The 19202-nt window shown below is 45.7% G+C and overlaps 1 protein-coding gene across 7 annotated transcripts in view; it reads left to right on the top strand.

Moving 5' to 3' along the window:
• The window catches only part of LOC137350649 (CUGBP Elav-like family member 4), an 856190-nt gene that overhangs the window by 534203 nt on the left and 302785 nt on the right, over positions 1-19202 (top strand). For 2 of the 7 annotated variants that reach the window (XM_068015447.1, XM_068015446.1), the window contains exon 1: positions 3310-3393. The exons of the other annotated variants lie outside the window; for them this stretch is intronic. The gene's annotated coding sequence lies outside the window, so the exon portion shown is untranslated. Of the gene's footprint in view, positions 1-3309; positions 3394-19202 lie in introns of those variants that run through there. 7 annotated transcript variants of the gene reach the window in all.

The following is a 19202-nucleotide window of genomic DNA, read 5'->3' as shown; positions in this document are numbered from 1 at the left end:
CAGATGCAAGTTAGAAGCATTGCCACAAGACAGCAAATTTGTGACCCTGTTCTTTTTATCCCCCTCACACAGAACAAGCACCTCACTCCATAGCAGCCAATCTTTCTGTGCCAACTCCTTTGCATCCCACAGGCACATCCCACCTTTGATTCTACACGACTTCATTTGAACTTTCAGGCTACTACCAAAATCAAAACTGTCCACACTTGTGGGCCCAAGGCACAATAGAAAAGCAAATGGTGATGCTGTCCCATTAAGGTTTGGTGGTATAACCAGGATAGGGCAAAGCTAGCTCACGTGGATTTGAATGCCAAACTCAGTTTGCAACACAGGATCTCGGCAGAAGCAGGGATTTAGACTTCTTGATAAGTGTGGAAAGTTGCTTTTTATGGTGGGGGGAAGCTGTTTCAAGGTAATCAGTGGCTTAAAAACTGTGTCATTCACCATATTTTACTAATAAGAAATAGTAACTCCTTAATATTCACTTCCTTTGTCACTAGATGCCTCCTTGGCTCAGAGTTAGCACCCTTGTCTGTGAGTCAGAAGGTTACATAGGATTGCATAGAAAGACTTTGTCCTCTTTATGCGCCACCTGAGCCTCCTCTCACTCTTATTTACCTTATCTCACCCTATCAACATATCCTTCTATTCCTTTCTCCCCCAGGTACTTAGCTAGCTTCCCCTTAAATGCATCTATGTTATTTACCTCAACTACTCCATGTGGTAGCAAGTTCCATAGTCTCACCACTCTTTGATAAAGCGGTTTCTCCTGAATTGGACTTATTAGACTATCTTATATTTATGGCTCCTAATTTCACGCTCCCTCACAAGTGGAGATGTCTTTGCACAGGTTGTAGGCTCAAGCCCCAATCTGCGACTTCATCTCGTCTGACATTCCAGGGCAGCATCGAGAGAGTGGTTCCATTCTCAGAAGTGCTATGCTCTGGAAGAGTCAGTACATCTGCCTGTTCGAGTGGGTGTAAGAGATCCAACAGCGCTGTCCAGAGAAGAGCAGGAGGTTCTTCTGGCGTCCTGATCCAACATTCATCCCTCAAGCCCAACTCTAGCAAATGTTGTGGTTGGTGGGATCTTGCTGTGCGCACATTGGCTGCCCCGTTTGCCAACATCAGAACAGTATCTAGATTTTAAAAGAAATCCATTAGTTATAAAACATCTTGGGGTACTGAGGACATAAATGCAAGTTCTTTCTTTTTACAAACAGATTAAGCATTCACCCACACGCATCATCGACAGTAATTTCTCGCTATGCACCTGTCTACAGAATGAATGTCCCTCTACTTTGCCCCCAAATGGACCTTAACCCCAGCCTCTGCGGAACAATTTGTATTAGCAGTATGAGTGTTTCCACTTTCCATGGCAGCTTTTGCCTCAGTGAGATTGTCAACTTAACACCAAATTCTATGCAGCTTTGGACTGCACTCTGTAGGAGCTAGGTGGAGACTACCCAGAATAATTTTTTTTTTTAGATTTAGAGATACAGCACTGAAACAGGCCCTTCGGCCCACCGAGTCTGTGCCGACCATTAACCACCCACACAGAACCCCAATCTGTTTCCCCAACGGAAAAACCAACCTTCAAACCACAGCTCTTTTATAAAGCTGCCTTCCGCTTATTAGCTGCTTCAGCTTGACAATCAATTAGGTAGAGATTTAATGCAATGTGGTCCTGAGAAGATGGAACAGACACATATCGAAAATACGGAAGAAAGCTGGGACAGAGTTGGAGGCTAAGTAATGTTTCATCACTGTTTTCAAATTTATTATCTATATTCTACAAATATTACAGGAACATAGCAACTCCTCATATCCCTGTACCATTTCTAATATTGAGTATTTCTTGAAATTTACAGTGTGTGAGATGAAAAGTCAAACAATTGGAGGGCAGGTATGACACATTTCTATATTATTACGTAGGGCTAATAATAATTATACAAACTGATAGAATAGACAGAAATAAACCATTTCCCCTGATGGGGGAAGTCTAGAATGAGGGGGCATAACCTCCAAATTAGAGTTAGGCCCTTCAGCAGTGCTGTCAAGGACACTCCTTCACACAAAGGGTAGTGGAAATCTGGAACTCAACCCCCCGCCAAAAACAATGCTGTTGAGGCAATTGAAAATGTCAAAACTGTGACTCATAGATTTTTGTCAGGCCAAAGATACTCAGGGTTATGGAACCAAGGTGAGTAAATGGCATTAAGGTACAGATCAACCATGATCTAATTGAGTACAGTAACCTTGAGCTGAAGAGAGACCTTCCCAGACATGCTTGACAGGAAGAAGAGTGACACCCTTAAATCCAGAGCAAAATCCCAATCTTTACATAATTAAAAACAAGAAATGCTGGAACCACTCAGCAGGTCTGGCAGCATCTGTGAAAAGAGAAGCAGAGTTAACGTTTCGGGTCAGTGACCCTTCTTCGGAACTGACAAATATTAGAAAAGTCACAGGTTATAAGCAAGTGAGGTGGGGGTGGGGCAAGAGATAACAAAGGAGGTCTAGATTGGACCAGGCCACATAGCTGACCAAAAGGTCACAGAGCAAAGGCAAACAATATGTTAATGGTGTGTTGAAAGACAAAGCATTAGTACAGATTAGGTGTTAATACACTGAATATTGAACAGCAGCAAGTGCAAACCTGAAAAAAAAACAGTGCATAAGCAAACTGGACAAACTAAGATGAAATGAAATAAATGCAAAAAAAAAAAAGATGGTAAAAAATGTAAAAAAGAATGTTAAAAAAAAGGAAGAAAAAATAACTAAAAATGAAAGTAAAATGGGGGGCTGTCATGCTCTGAAATTATTGAACTCAATGATCAGTCCGGCAGGCTGTAGTGTGCCTAATCGGTAAATGCGATGCTGTTCCTCGAGCTTGCGTTGATGTTCGCTGGAACACTGCAGCAATCCCAGGACAGAGATGTGAGCATGAGAGCAGGGGGGAGTGTTGAAATGGCAAGCAACCGGAAGCTCAGGGTCCTGCTTGCGGACTGAGCGGAGGTGTTCCGCAAAGCGGTCACCCAGTCTGCGCTTGGTCTCCCCAATGTAGAGGAGACGAGACCCAATCTTTACAGTCTGGTATCAGTTTCCATTTTGGCAATGCATTTGGATCCTGATGATTGCTCAACTTGCTGCCAAGAAATGTATGTATTTGAACTCGGAAGAGATCTGGATCTGAAGGCAACAGCCAATTTTACATCTGAGTCCGATTAATGATTCATTCAGAATTTCACCCTAAACAACTGAATACACTGAATTGGAGCTTGTACTTTAAATAAATGTGAATAAACTTCCAAACGGTGGCTGGATAATTAGAATACTCTTTGAATCAGCAATTTGCACTGAAGTGTCGTTGACCAAGAGCTCCACAATTTGGGTATGGTTTAATTTATTTAAGGCTGAAGTAATATTACCGGTTTTGTGTCAATGTGAAGCAGTACTGGGTGCACATCAGTGCAGTATTGGCAAGGGATAGCCAAGCACATTAAAGCAGTGAGTTGCCAGGCACCCTTGAGGAAACTTGCTCGAGTTCACACAAGCTGCAGCATAACTCCATTCCGAGCTCTTTGCTGGAGTTGGGTGTTTTTTTTTAAATCGTTAATATCGAGAGAGAATAAGACGGCTTAACTTTAAAATTAGAACTAGGCCATTCATAGGTGATGCCAGGAAACACTTCTTCACACAAAGGGGAGTGGAAATCTGGAACTCTCTTCCCCGGAAAAAGCTGTTGAGGCTGGGGGTCAATTGAAAATGCCAAAACTGAGATTGATAGGTTTTTGTCAGGCTGTGGGTACTAAGGGTTAGCAAAGAAGGTAGATGGAATTAAGATACAAATCAGCCATAATCTAATGGAATAGCGGAACAGGCTCGAGGGGCTGAATAGCCTACTCCTGTTCCTATGTCCCTAAGAACTAAAGCAGAGAACCTAGGCCCATTGTGCAGGATGCAAGAGGGAATTGGATAAATACTTGAAGGGGAACAAATTGAAGGGATATGGGGCCAATCTAGTGAAGAGGGGGACTGATAGGATAGCATTTTCAAAGAGCCAGCACAGGTAGGATGGGCCAAATGGCCTCCTTCTGTTCTGTATAATTCTGAGATTCTACTTTAAGAGGTAAATGACTTTTTTTATAGTAGTGAAAAGATGAATTTCACACAAATGGGTTAGCCCACTTGTCATATACAGAACAGAGAGCAATTTCACTCCCTTGGTAATATCTGAAGCACCTGGGGAATCAGCGGCTTGAATTGTGAGACAAAATGCGAACACACAAGCCCTATAACCACACAAGCCATCCTTTACTGCATCAAATCTAGTGACACAAAGTAGCTATTTATTGATTTACTGAACAGCTTGCTCTTGTGTTTTGCAAAATCAGACTAAAAATTGACAATGTAGTTTCATTCCTTTGAGGCACTAACAATATTATTAATGTCCTGAATCACAATTGCTAAACCATGACCTCAACAAGATATAAATCTGATGATTCTCAGCTTGTTAATAAATGGCAGGACCCAGGGTCAAAGGTGAAACTGCTCCAGTGATTTGCTTCACTTCCCTCTCGCTTAAAAGAAAGTTGACCAAAATTACTTGTCGTTGTGTGGGTAAAGACATTTCATGGAGTAAAAAGAGAAAAAGGAACATTTTCCAAAGTTTAGTGTTTATCAGGAGGGTAAGGGCTGCACTGGATGCTATCATCTGTGAGGTTGTAGATACGTTTGTGATAGCTTCCTCAGCGATTCCTGGTGATGTTGCTACTTTGATAAAAGAGTTTGTGGTTTCACAAGAACTTACCCAGGGAGAAGCTGTTGGAACATGTGAGATGGACAGGCTAGGGTAGCTAGGTAGTATTATGTGTTTAGGCTGGTTGGCATCCTTCCATCTATAAAAGATGATGGACACACAGCAAACAATCCATTTAGGTGGGGTGTCTTCTCTTGGTGCACCTTTGCTGATGGTTGTGAAGGCCAGTCCTTGAGATACAGGTTCTCCCACAAGAGACGCGTGTGAAGCTGCTGAGTGGCACTGTGAGTTGTTGTTTTTGATGTTGGCGCCTGTTGCAAAGTTGCTGGAGCAACTGGTCGTCATGGTAGTGCACATCAGTCCACAGGATGTGTCGCCATTTCCATCTTTCATCAGCTAATGACTCCCAGGTGCGATAGTCGACATTTCGGGCCTTCATGTCACGCTTGCAAGCATCCCATGAGGCGGAGCTTTGGGCGCCCCCACTGGTAGTCTGGTCCCGGCTACCTCACCATATAGAAGGTCTTTGTGTATGCAACCATCTTCCATCCTGCAGACGCGTCCGATCCACTGAAGCCACCTCTGTTTGATTAGTGCCAACAATATTGGGAGCTGTGCCTTTGAGAGGACTGTCACATTTGCGATTTTGTCCTGCCAGGATATGCCCATAATGTGCTGCAGACAGCTCAGATGGAAATTATTGAGTTTCTTTTCCTGGTAGCTGTAAGTCGCCCATGTTTCACAGCCATACAGCAAGGTGCTGAGAACACAGGCCTTATAAACCATCAGCTTGGTCCGAAGAGTCGGCTTGGTGTTCTCCCATGCGCGTTTCGCGAGTCGGCCAAAGGTGCTAACTGCTTTCCCTATGCGTGTATCGAGCTCTGCATCAAAGAACAGATTCTCTGTCACCGTGGACCCAAGGTAGCAGAATTTACTAACCACGTCCAGTGGGATGTTACTTACTGTGATCAGGAGCGGAGAATTAACACCTTGTACCATGACCGTGGTTTTCTTGACGCTTATAGTCAAGGAGAACAAGTTACAAGCATGCATGGACTGGCTGTAGGGTATGGCCGGTCCATGGCTGGAATTTTACGTTGGGTGGGAGACCTCGCTCACCAGATGAAAAGTCAGTGGCAAGCCTGCTGGGCCTGGGGAGCCAGGCTGGGATCTTTCACTCCCCAGGCCCTTAATTGGTCTTGGGTGGGGCTTCCACCTCCTTGAGGCAGGAAGTTCTGCCTAATGGAGCTGCCAGCCAATCAGCAGGCTGGTAGCTCCTAGTCCTAGCAGCGCCACCTGGCGCAGTGGCCACTGCTGGAACTATACCCAGCCATTGGAGGTAACAGGAAGGACAACCCCAGTGAGTTTTTAGGGCCTCCCTGGGGCAATTGGCCAGGCCCCAGCGAGGCAAGGGGGGCCTGTTAGTGGGGAGGGGAGTGTTGTGCATTGGGGCAGTTGGGGTTTCGGGGGGGGGGGCAGGGGTGGCATCCATGGGGCACAGGAGGGATCAGGAGGGCTGCCCCCCAGCCCGCAAGAAGGCCGCCTGGTTTTACCAGGCACGGTTCTTGGGGCCTTTGCTGTCCGGCCGCCGAGGGTAAAATACCGGCAGCGGCGGGAGGAGGTCCTTAAGTGGCAGCTAATTGGCCACTTAAGGGCCTTGATTGGCTTGGGGTCGGCAGGCTGTTTCTTGCCGCTGATGCCCCGTGTAAAATTGCAGTGGGGGTGGGAGGGAGTCGGGAAAGGCCCCCACCCCCCCAACTCTCACCCAATTTTATGCGCCCTACCCCCCCCAACACCACCGCCCCCCGCCAGCAACCCGCTGATTGGAAGGCTGTAAAAGTCCGGCCCGTGAGTCTTTGTAGCTGAGGTTCCGTGTGAGCGACTAGCACAATATCGTCAGTGAGGAGGAGTTCTCTGATCAGGACGTGATGTGTTTTTGTCTTTGCTTTCAGCCTTGATAGATTGTTTAGTTTAGTTTAGAGATACAGCACTGAAACAGGCCCTTCGGCCCACCGAGTCTGTGCCGACCATCAACCACCCATTTATACTAATCCTACACTAATCCCATATTCCTACCACATCCCCACCTGTCCCTATATTTCCCTACCACCTACCTATACTAGGGGCAATTTATAATGGCCAATTAACCTATCAACCTGCAAGTCTTTGGCATGTGGGAGGAAACCGGAGCACCCGGAGGAAACCCACGCAGACACAGGGAGAACTTGCAAACTCCACACAGACAGTACCCAGAATTGAACCCAGGTCGCTGGAGCTGTGAGGCTGCTGTGCTAACCACTGCGCCACTGTGCCGCCCTGTGTAGGACTTGCCATCTGCCCTAGTGTGCAAGTAGACTCATTCCATATCTACAGGGAAGACGAAGGTCAGGAGCAGGGAGAAGAAGCTGCCAAACAGAGTGGGGACTAGAACACAGCCATGTTTCACTCCATTCTTCACTCCGAAGCTGTCAGAAGTGGAGCCATCAAACTATACAGTGCAGTGCATGTTGATATGGAAGGAGTGGATGAGTCTGAGGAGCTTCAGTGGACAGCCAATTTTTCCCCCCAAATCTTGCAGAGCCCTGCTCTGATGACGGTGTCGAATGCCTTAGTGAGATCTACGAAAGTAAGGTAAAGGGGGTATACTCTGTTTCCTGCACTTCTCCTGTAGCTGGCGTATGGAGAAGATCATATCCACAGTAGATCTGCACGGAAAGCACACTGTGCTTCTGGGTACAGCCTGTCTGTAAGTAAATGGAGTCTTTTCAGTATGACCCTAGCAAAGGCCTTCCCCACTCAGGAGTGAGATGCTCCTATAGTTTTTGCTGTCTTCTCTCTCGCCTTTGATTCTGTATAGTGTGATGATTTTGGCGTCACACATCTCCTGTGGAACAGAGCCTACTTTCCAGCAGAGAAGGAGAAGGTCATAAAGATGTGGCAATAGATGGGATTTTCCGTGCTTGAGCAGTTCGGCTGGGATTCAATCCTTGCCCGGTGCCCTTCTGTTCGCAAGGCGGTCTGTGGCCTTCTTGAGCTCCAGTGATGAGAGTTCTTCTTCGAACTCATCCATGACAGGAAGTTACAGGAGAGCGTCGAGCGCAGACTGGGAGATGTCCGGCTCACAGGAGTACAACTCACAGTAATGTTCAGCCCAGCAGGACATCTATTTATTTCTGTTGATGAGTACTTCACCATCTGCCAACTTCAGGGGAGCAACTTTGGTGATGGCAGGGTCAAAAGCCCCCTTGATTCCTTCATTTATAGCTCGTAGATTTCCTTTTTCACATGCAGTTTGGATTTCTTGACATAAGTTGATCCAGTTTGTTTGCACAGTGTCGCCCTCTCCTTTGCATGGCTGTGTTGGCTACTTTCAGGTTGTGCAGTGACTTAGCTGTTCGGTTTATGTTGTGCATCATGTAGGCTTTGTTTTTTTTCATCAATGACAGATATCACCTCAGCTGAGTAGGTCTCAAACCAAACCTTGTTTCAGGTTCCGCCTTTACCAAATAATGCTTCCGCTGTTTCATAGGTGATTGAGCTTAGTGACTTTCAAGCTTCATCGATGCCAGCGTCGGCATTTCCCGTTAAGGATTTGGTGGGTAGCAAGCGTTCAAGCGACAGTGCGACGTGCTGGTATTTGGCATCATTGCTTATGCAAGGGATGTTGATGTGTGGCAGGCCATCATGTATGGAAATGTGGAACTTTCAGGGGTGCACTTTCACTCTGATGCTGATAGGAGAGTGGTCGGTGTCACAATCTGTACTTTGGTAGGTGTGGGTGTAAAGAACACTGGGCAGATCGCGCCTCCTCGTGATGACAAGGTCTATTTGGTGCCAATGACCAGATCTTGGGTGACGCCATGACATCTTGTGGTGATGTACACCCTGGAAGGTGGTGTTATTTATTTAGTGATACAGCACTGAAACAGGCCCTTCGGCCCACTGCGTCTGTGCCGACCAAGAACCACCCATTTATACTAACCCTACCACCTACCTACACCAGGGGCAATCTACAATGGCCAATTTACCTATCACCTGCAAGTCTTTGGTGGTGGGAGGAAACCAGAGCACCCAGCGAAAACCCAAGCAGTCACAGGGAGAACTTGCAAACTCCGCACAGGCAGTACCCAGAATTGAACCCGGGTCCCTGGAGCTGTGAGGCTGCGGTGCTAACCACTGTGCCACTGTGGTGATACAGAGTTCATTCAGGGCATAAAGCTCAAGAAAGTGTTGCCCATTATCGTTGACCTTGCCCACCCCATGACGTCCGAGGCACATTATCAGTAAAGTGTTGGAAGGTGTCATCAACAGTGCCATCAAGCGGCACTTGCTTAGCAACAACCTGCTCAGTGATGCTCAGTTTGGGTTCCGCCAGGGCCACTCAGCTCCTGACCTCATTACAGCCTTGGTTCAAACATGGACAAAAGAGCTGAACTCAAGAGGTGAGGTGAGAGTGACTGCCCTTGACATCAAGGCAGCATTTGACCGAGTATGGCATCAAGGATCCCTCACAAAACTGAGGTCAATGGGAATCAGGGGGAAAACCCTCCGCTGGCTGGAGTCACACGTGGCACAAAGGAAGATGGTTGTGGTTGTTGGAGGTCAATCATCTGAGCTCCAGGACATCACTGCAGGAGTTCCTCAGGGTAGTGTCCTAGGCCCAACCATCTTCAGCTGCTTCATCAATGACCTTCCTTCAATTATAAGGTCAGAAGTGGGGATGTTCACTGATGATTGCACAATGTCTTTGTTCATCACCATTCGTGACTCCTCAGATACTGAAGCAGTCCGTATAGAAATGCAGCAAGACCTGGACAATATCCAGGCTTGGGCTGATAAGTGGCAAGTAACATTCGCGCCACACAAGTGCCAGGCAATGACCACCTCCAACAAGAGAGAATCTAACCATCTCCCCCTGACATTCAATGGCATTACCATCGCTGAATCCCCCACTATCAACATCCTAGGGGCTACCATTGACCAGAAACTGAACTGGAGTAGCCAAATAAATACCATGACTACAAGAGCAGGTCAGAGGCTAGGAATCCTGAGGCGAGTAACTCACCTCCTGACTCCCCAAAGCCTGTCCACCATCTACAAGGCACAAGTCAGGAGTGTGATGGAATACTCTCCACTTGCCTGGATTGGTGCAGCTCCAACAACACTCAAGAAGCTCGACACCATCCAGGACAAAGCAGCCTGCTTGATTGGCACTCCATCTACAAACATTCACTCCCTCCACCACCGACGCACAGTTGCAGCAGTGTGTACCATCTACAAGATGCTGTGCAGCAACGCATCAAGGCTCCTTAGACAGCACCTTCCAAACCCGCGACCTCTACAAACTAGAAGGACAGGGGCAGCAAATACATGGGAACACCACCACCTGCAAGTTCCCCTCCAAGTCACACACCATCCTGACTTGGAACTATATCGCCGTTCCTTCACTGTCGTTGGGTCAAAATCCTGGAACTCCCTTCCTAACAGCACTGTGGGTGTACCTACTCCAAATGGACTGCAGCGGTTCAAGAAGGCAGCTCACCACCACCTTCTCAAGGGCAGTTAGGGATGGGCAATAAATGCTGGCCTAGCCAGCGACGCCCACATCCCAGGAATGAATTTAAAAAAAATTAGCCATGAATCACTGTCTGCCCAATATGTGCGTTGATGTCACCCAGGGTGAATAGCCTCTCGCCATTTGGGATGTTCCTCATAACGTCACCTAGGGAGTCAAAGAAATGCTCTTTACCTGAGATGCTGGTGTTCAGAGATGGTGCGTAGATGCATATAATGTTGACTGTGCCTCCATCGGATGATAACCAGCAGGGAGATGAGGTGGTCCGAGGTTGCTACTAATGGCTCAATTGACTGTCAGCCAGTTACTCACTGTGAAGCCCACACCATGCTCTCCGCGATGTTCAGAACTCTTTCCAGGCCAGTAGAAGGTGTAATTTAGATTCTTGAATAGAGCCTGATCTGGTTTCTTGTAGAGCGGCAATGTCGATACCAAGCCTGTGTAGTTCACGGTCAATCAGGGCTGTCTTGCGTACACCATCTGTGGAGTGTGGGTTGTTGTTCATTCCAGTACTCACAGTGCTGACATTCCAGCTTTCAAGCCAAAAGTTTGCCTTTCTTTGTTTGCTGTGTAGCCAAGGCATGGTTTTAGGAGGTGCAGACTTGCTGAGCATCTGCACCCCTCTCTCGACCTCGTAGGCTGGTGTTCAGAGGAAAGACGAGAGCTGATTTGTCTGGGGCCTAATCAGTTGCAGGAGTTGCCGGAAGGTGCTAACTTGAGGGAAACGCCAACCACCTAATGGGATTCCACTCCAGATTTTGTCAGGTTTACTCTCTTAGCCATTAGTTCTTGATATTGTTAATGTTGAAGGCACCGACTGGCAGGGCCCAAGATTGGCACAAGAGTAGATGTGACCTTGTCCTCTTGTTATGTTTAGGCGAGTAAAGCGTTAACAGGACCCTGACAGCAAGTTGGGAATGGACCTCAGATGGACACAGGCAGAGGCAGCGAAGTGCTGGATGTACCAGGTGCCAAGGTTAAGCCCCTGAATTGGAGTGTGGTAAACACATGAAGAAGAGTCATTACCTCCTGAGAGGCGGGATAGTAGGCGCCTCTCAGAAGCCCGGGATGCTATGTTTCCTCGATACCGACACACATTTTATGGTGTAGCCACAGCTTCCAGGCCAAATGGTCAAAAGCAAATGGTGCAAGTGGGTCTCATAGGATTGAAACCTAAGCAATGTATATGGGTTACATTTATAATTGGATAATAGGGTTTTGGTTATAAGTCAGTGATTGATTAGAGGGTTTGATGGTTTCTGATGCACAGTAAAGGGATAAAAAGGTGTGTCTGTGTTTGAGATTCTGCAGTCACCTCCCCTCTGTGTACACCTACACGAGCTATGCAGACTCCGCACTCTGAAAGAAATCAAGACTTTTGCTTGAAAATATAAGCTTTGCATATGTGACTACTTTGCCCCAGCATCCAAGGGAGTTATCTAAAGACATGAGAGGCCACTGTCATGAGTGAAACATTAAGGAACTTGGATGAATACTTGAAAAAGAAAAAGATTGGGCATTGTGATGCGACATGAACCAACATGAAATATTATCTAATCTGCTCCTTTGCACCTAACCCTGGAGTGGAACTAAATAAATAGCACATTCAGGACATCAGGGAAGGCTGACAGGCCAAATGGTCTCCACCAATCCTGTAAAATTCTCTGATTCCAGAAATGGATGAGGGGAAATAGATTGTGAAAGCACCATAACCTGGTGTATTTATCATCCATTCTTTTGAACCCCATCTGGGCCATTGGATGGATTTACCTGTATAGTTTATAGCGTGTCTTTTGTTTTAACGCAGTGAGTTATGATGATCTGGAATGCACTTTCTGAAAGGGTGGTGGAAGGAGATTCAATAATAAGCTTCAAAAGGGAATTGGATGAATGCTTGCAAAGGAACAACTTTTGCAGGACTATAGGGAAAGGGCAGGGAGTGAGAACAGTTGGATAGCTCTTTCAGAGAGCTGTCACAGGCATGATGGGCCAAATGGCCTCCTTCTGTGCTGTATGATTCTATGTGAAAATCAGTATTAAAAAGGAGCTGCGTCCAATTCCCCAGAAATTTCTAGCATCAATAAAATTTCTTGACTCTTAGATCGTCAGGCTAGTTGGGTCAGAGCAAGTAAATTTGAATTCCTGAAAAGTAAAATTTAAAACCAACATTAAGAAGAATTTTTAATGAAGAGAATGCTAAAAGCTTTTGGACAAATCTGCCAAGCAGTGTAATGGAAGCACAGATCATTGGAGTCATTTAAAATGCAGTTGGATGCTAAGCTTGGATGGTTAGGTTGACAGTGGGATAAGTTTTGATAAGGCAAATAGGTTTTTCTCATCTTTGGCTCAGTTTTTGGCACTTTCTTAGAAATGTAATGAGTTCAAACCCAAGTCCAGGACCTTGGTTGATGTGCTTCTTTGCTGGAAAGGTTTTGTGTCAAAATTGGCATCTTTCAGATGAGATTTGAACGTGAAGCCCTGCTTGTTTGTGCAGGTGGATGTGAAAGATCCGATTGTACTTACAAAGATGAGAAAGTTCTCCCTATATAAAAACAGAAAATGCTTGACGTGCTCAGCAGGTCTGAGAGAAACAGAGCTAATGGTATGTTAGTCTTTATTGCCAGAGGATTTGAGTGCAGGAGTAGTGAAGTCTTGCTTCAATTGTATAGAACCTTGGTTAGACAGCACCTGGAGTGTGGTTTTGGTCCCCTTAGGAAGGATATTATTGCGACAGAGGGAGTGCAACGAAGGTTCACCAGACTTGTTCCCGAGATGGCGGGACTGTTATACTATAAAGAGAGATGGAGCAACTGGACCTGTATTCTCTAGAGTTTCGAAGAATGAGAGGCGCAACATCGAGGGCCGAAGGGCCTGTACTGCGCTGTAATGTTCTAATGTAATGTTCTAATGTTCTAAAATTTACAAAATACTTAAAGGGATAGACAGGGTAGATGCAGCTAAGATGTTTCCTCTGGTTGGGGAGTCTAGAACCAGGGGACACAATTTCAAAATAAGGGGGAAGTCACTTAGGACAGAGATGAGGAGATATTTCTTTACTCAGAGGGTTGTGAATCTTTGGCATTCTCTACCCAGAGGGCTGTGGAAGCTCAGTCATTGAGTATGCTTAAAGCAGAGATTGACAGATTTCTAAATACAAATGACATAAGGGGATATGAGGATAGTGTGGGAAAAATGCATTGAGGTGGATGCTCGTATTGAATGGTGGGGCAGGCCCGATGGGCTGAATGGCCTACTCCTATGTTCCCATATTGCTATATCAGGATGATGACCTTTCATCAGAAGCTCTCCTGGCACTTGGGAGCGACACTCTGCTCAATCAACACCACTGAAGCAAAGTAATTGGTCATTTGTCTCAATTTGGTGTGGGACCTTGCTTTGCACAAATTGACTGCTGTTTTTTGTGTCTATATAATGGCGACAACATGCCAAAAGTCAATCATTGGCTGTGAAGCATCCTGAGTTGCTATTAACTTAAGGCCAATTGGATAGCTCTTTCAAAGAGCTATCACAGGTACGATTGGCCAAATGGCCTCCTCCTGTATTGTATGACTCTATGAGAAAATCATTGGGAATATGTTTCTGAAACGAGAAGTCTAGGCTGAATTCCTGTGTCCAATTTGATCCATGTCTGTCTTGCAGGATATTGTATTCAAGGGCTCAAAGCAGGGAATCTATTTTGCTATGATATCACTTCAGCATGCTTTGTAAATATAACCTGACTTTTTTATTTACTGAATGTGCCACTAATACCACATCACATCAAGTGGCAGGACATCAATACTGTCCCAACCTTTGTTTTTTATTGTATTGACAAGTTGTCTAATTTAAGCACCTTAGATGCTTTCTGTTGCATCCAATTGGAATGTTAATTGTCCAATGAATAGCTGGACATGTAAGATGATGTTCACTTGTCGTTATGTGCAAACCTGGTGTTTCTTATGCTCTTTGCCTAGTGAAATTGAAAAATTATTCTGAAAGGATATATTTGATTAGCCACTGGAAGAGCTTTCCGGCACTGTTCAGAAAATAAAGCAATAATAGGAAATTCTCCCCCCGCCCTTGCCCCCACGACCAGCCATCACTTTCCACAATTCCTCCCCAGTGGGAACCAATAAACCTTCGAAACAGTATCCTTCAGGAACATTATAATGCAGCCCAGCAAAAACATTTCACCTTTCTGACTCAATGGCAATGGTAGAATCCCCTCTTCCTGCTCGCTCGATAAATACAGAGTCTTCAGCTAACAGACCCTGCACTCTGGAATTCTTTTCCTAAACCTCTTTGCCTTACTACTTCTGTCCCTTCCTTCAGAAAATATTGGCAGAGCCTTCTGTCATCTTGCAAGCCATGCTCTACTTCTCATAGAGAGTCATTGTGTAATTTACAGCTCAGAAGAGGCTGTTCAGCCCATCGAGACCATACCAGCTTTCCACAGAGCTATCCAGTCGGTCCCACACCCCTGCTCGAGTATCCAATTTCTTTTTGAAGTCATTGATCGTCTCCGTTTCCACCACCCTGTAGGCAGCGAAGTCCAGGTCATTACCATCCGCTGCATAAAAACGTTCTTCCTCATATTCACCCTGCATCTCTTGCCCAAAACCTCCAATCTGTGCCCCCTGATCCTTGTACCATTAGTTAACGGAAACAGTTTTTCCTTGTCAAAATCGTTATCCTGATTATTCCCCTGTTAGTGTCAGCATCAGCTTGGCTCTGTTGGTGACACTCCCTCGTCAGAATCAGAAGCTTGCGGATTCAAGCTGCCGTGCTGTGGTTGAGCACATAATAGAGATCGGCGCTTCAGTGCAGTGCTGAGGGAAATGCTGCACTGACAAAGGGGCCTCGTTTGGATGAGACGTTACATAGTGGCCATGACTCGTGGTTCCGATGGATATCAATGATCATCACCAAGGCATTATTTGGACAAGAGCAGCATGTGTTCAGGTCGCCAGTCCTTTCCTGAATCAACACCACTGAGAACAGATTGTGAATTTATCTCATTACTGTTTGTGAGATCTTGCTGTGCAGAAAGGTGTGCCAGTGTTTATTGAATAATAACAGTCAATGTATTTCAAAGTAATTCCTTTTGCACAAAGTACGAGTAAGGTATCTTCACTCTCTCATTACATGAAAGGTGTGATAAAAAGTTTCTCTGCTATTTAAAATTACCCAGGCTTTTTTCTGCATTGCTGATTGTGCTCCTGAGTCCATGCTTGTAGGTGTAAAAGACAAGTCACGTTTAAGCTCAAGCACAATGACCCATGGTCAAGAGTACAGCTGGCTGATGGTCTAAGAAACAAAATCTAGTATTTTGGTCACAATGTGGCCAAACTATTCAGTGATCAGCAGGTCAACTGGGGCCAAGATTCAGTTGAAGGCTTGATGAATCCCAAAGAAAATTGAATTCTCACTTCCACTGAGTCAATCCACTATTAAATCTTTATTCTCAGAGAAGGAGTTGAGAACTAAAATGTTCTTTCTGAAAAGATATTGCTCCCCATCTATTGTTTGGCTCTGAAATTTTGTGATTGCTGAATTATACTGCTAAGATGAGCAAGAAAGCTCAAGAGCCATGGAATTGGGAGCTGAACTGCGAAACTCTGAGAGATAAGTTTCTTCTCATAATCCTCTGTGACTGCAGAATGTACGTTCCACCGCAGAACACAAACATAATGTTGGCGCCTTCTAAGTAGGGTGAAATGAAAGCAAGATTGTGTTCTACACAATCAGCTAGATTTTCCTGCGGGCTTTGGTACCCCAATGTTGGGACTAAATGGGGGACCCTGAGCCTGCACTTGCTGGCAGTGGGACTGGCTCATCGATTTGACTGAAGGCCGGAAGCTCCGAAGCCTCAGCAAATGCCATCAGGAGAGCTGAGCGCTGCGGAGGAAGGTCAGAGACCTCGAGGGCACCTCAACATGAAGGCGCCCTTGGACAGGCAGGTTCAAATAAAAAATTCAGGATGGCCAATGGGCAGAAGGTACCACCGATTGGAGGGGCTCCGGGCCTTCCTGCCCGCAGCCTCTTCTGTAGGCCATGGAGCCTCAGGCTCCGGTGCTACCGCAGGGCGGCGCCTCCATGAAGCTGGCAGCCTCCACCCATGGCGGGGTGGGGAGCTGGCCTGCAGCTGGCAAAATGCCAGCGGCCCCACTTAATGGCCCCTAATTGGGGCCTTCAATGTGCAAATTGGCTACCCATCTCCATGGAGCGGGCAGCCGATCCACACCCAGGCCCACCTCCTGCTTTCCACTGGGAAACTTCCCTGGTGTCAGTACAGCATCAGGGAGCCATCCCAATGTGGCTCCCCAATATTTTACAGCCCCCTCCACCTCCGTTCCCGCCATCTCGATTATTGAAAAACAAACTCCCTTCCCGTTACCCTCTCCCTTGCACTTCCCACCCCCTTAAATATTGCTCGTGTCGGAATCCAAGAAGCACAATCACCCTCCGGAATATCACAGCAGTCAGCTTTCTTCAAATGATTTCCGCAAAATGAGCATGGACTTCATTTCTGATCTTGAAGCTCGCAAAGCCAAGCCTGATTTCAATCCCAATCCCTATCCTGTTCTCAGATGTCCGCTTACATACAGGAATTACTTGGAAGCAATCAGGAATGGGAATCCTGGTTGAAAATTTATTTTCCTGATCCAGAGGCACCCAAGTTATTTGCAGTGTCCCTGTTGCCACCCGGATTGAGGCCAACTAACAACGAACTCAACATAGACCAGAATCAGCCCTCAGATTTTTCTGCCTGTAAGATTCGTGAGTTATTGTACTGATCAGTGTTTATATCTTCACCTGAATTATTTTTACCTTTTTTTGTATTTTTCTAGCATTTATTTATTATTTTCTTTCTGAATTTGTTATCATTTCTTGCTCCCTCTCTATCTCTCACTCGTTTTCTCTCTCTAACACAGAGGCTCACAGTCCTTGGCTAGTGTGATGCTATCACTATCACTGGAAGAAGTGCCAGAATAACCCAATGTGACTCTCCCTTTTTTTTGAGGGGGGGGGAGCGGGGATGGGGCCCACGGAAGCATATGGTCCCACCAGCTGTATGGCACAGATCAACAATGACCATAAAGGAAGACTTGCTATTATCGAGCTCCTTTCATGGCCTCCAGACATCCTGAAGTGCTTAACAATCTTGGAAGTACTTTTGAAGTGTAGTCACAGTTGTAATATAGGAGAGACGCAGCTGCCAAATTTCAGCACACAGCAAGCTCCTACAGCCAGCAATGTGATAATGACCAGTTAATCTGCATTTTTTTTTTCATGATGTCAGTTGAAGGACAAATATTGGCCAGGAATCCAGGGACAATTCCCCTGCTCTTCTTCAAAAAGGTGACAACAGATCTTTTAGGTCCATGTGTGAGGGCAGACGTCCCATCCAAAAGACGGCACTTCTGTTAATACAGCTCTCCCTCAGTACTGCACTCGGTTGTCAGCCTGGATTTGATGCTGAAGTCTCCAGGGTGGGCCAGTGAACACAGAACCTTCTGACTCAGGCGAGAGTACTACCCACTGCTACCCACTGCGCCATGGCTGACGAGATGTGGAGTGTCTCTGGCATGAACTGCTGCAGCAGAGTATTTCCGACGTCTAATGCAATGCACATCAATCCCGACATGGTATTTATCTTCTACCAAGTTGCATTACATCAAAAATCAGTCAGCCAGCCAATTGTGTTCAAACACCCTTGTCAAACATAAATCAACATGTGTTGAACTCACAGCTGACAGGACAAACAATACATTATTCAAGTCTTTTGAAATCTATTCCAACTACAGTCAAGGCACATGCAAGATGCTACAATATTTGCACCGATCAAGCTTTCGCAACTGTGTGAACACCATTATACAATAGACATAGATGCCATAGCATTCACTTGATCTCAAAAGAGAGAACGTGCAGGGTTATGGGGAGAAGGTGGGGAAATGGCACTAAGTGAATTGCTCATTCGGAGAGCCAGTGCAGACACGATGGGTCGCATGGCCTCCTTCTTTGCTGTAACAATTCTGTGATTCTGTACGTAATTATCTGTAGAAATTAGGGAAATATCACTGCCGACGCCAGTGCTGAAATTCGTCAAGGCTTCCCCATTCTGTATATCTTTGAACTCTCCTTACTAGCTTGAGATTGTTGCTCTGTCTACTCTGTTTAACAAGAGTAGTCAGTGCAAGAATAGTGCAATGCAGTGATGTCATGGAACACCATCTTCACATATTTACCATGTTGTGAAGATGTTGCTATAACAGTTAGATGCCCAGAATGTTTAGCATCTGTTGTGAAATTCAGTAGTATATGCTAATAAGCCACTAACAGCATCCAACTCGAGTAGCAAAGCTAGAGAAATTTTAATGCTCTTGGCTCTCTTCAAATCTCCATAGAGACGTCACATCAAAAGCAAGCTGCCAAGATAACTGCAAAAATGATACTTAAAGGGGTTTGTTTGGCCTTTGTTTATTTTTGTTTGGCCAACACTTAATGCAGTGATGTTATTCACATCAAAGTGTATAATTGTGCCACAGATATGTTACCTTGAAGTACCTGACTTCCTAAGCAAGCCCATATTTCAAAGGCCAACCATGGTTCCCCAGAATGGACACTGTTATGACCAGGTGAGAAAGGGGTCTAGGCGTTCCCTCTCAGCCTGGTTTAACCGTAACAGGGTTTAATTTTAAAAATGCTGTTTTTAGCTCCCCCCTCAGTGAATTCTTGATCACTGCTTTCCAATTGTAAGGAAAAAAAACAATCAGACAGGTTTTCTTAGATTTAAACAAGAAAGGTGGAAGTTTATTAATCTTAAACTCTAATTCAGTTAAAGACTATGAATATGTGACGCAAT

This window comes from Heterodontus francisci, chromosome 35, assembly GCF_036365525.1.
Source record: "Heterodontus francisci isolate sHetFra1 chromosome 35, sHetFra1.hap1, whole genome shotgun sequence".
In the NCBI taxonomy this organism is placed as follows: Eukaryota; Metazoa; Chordata; class Chondrichthyes; order Heterodontiformes; family Heterodontidae; genus Heterodontus; species Heterodontus francisci.
Note: the sequence above shows the minus strand (reverse complement) of the source record. Positions and strands in the feature narration are given on the sequence as shown.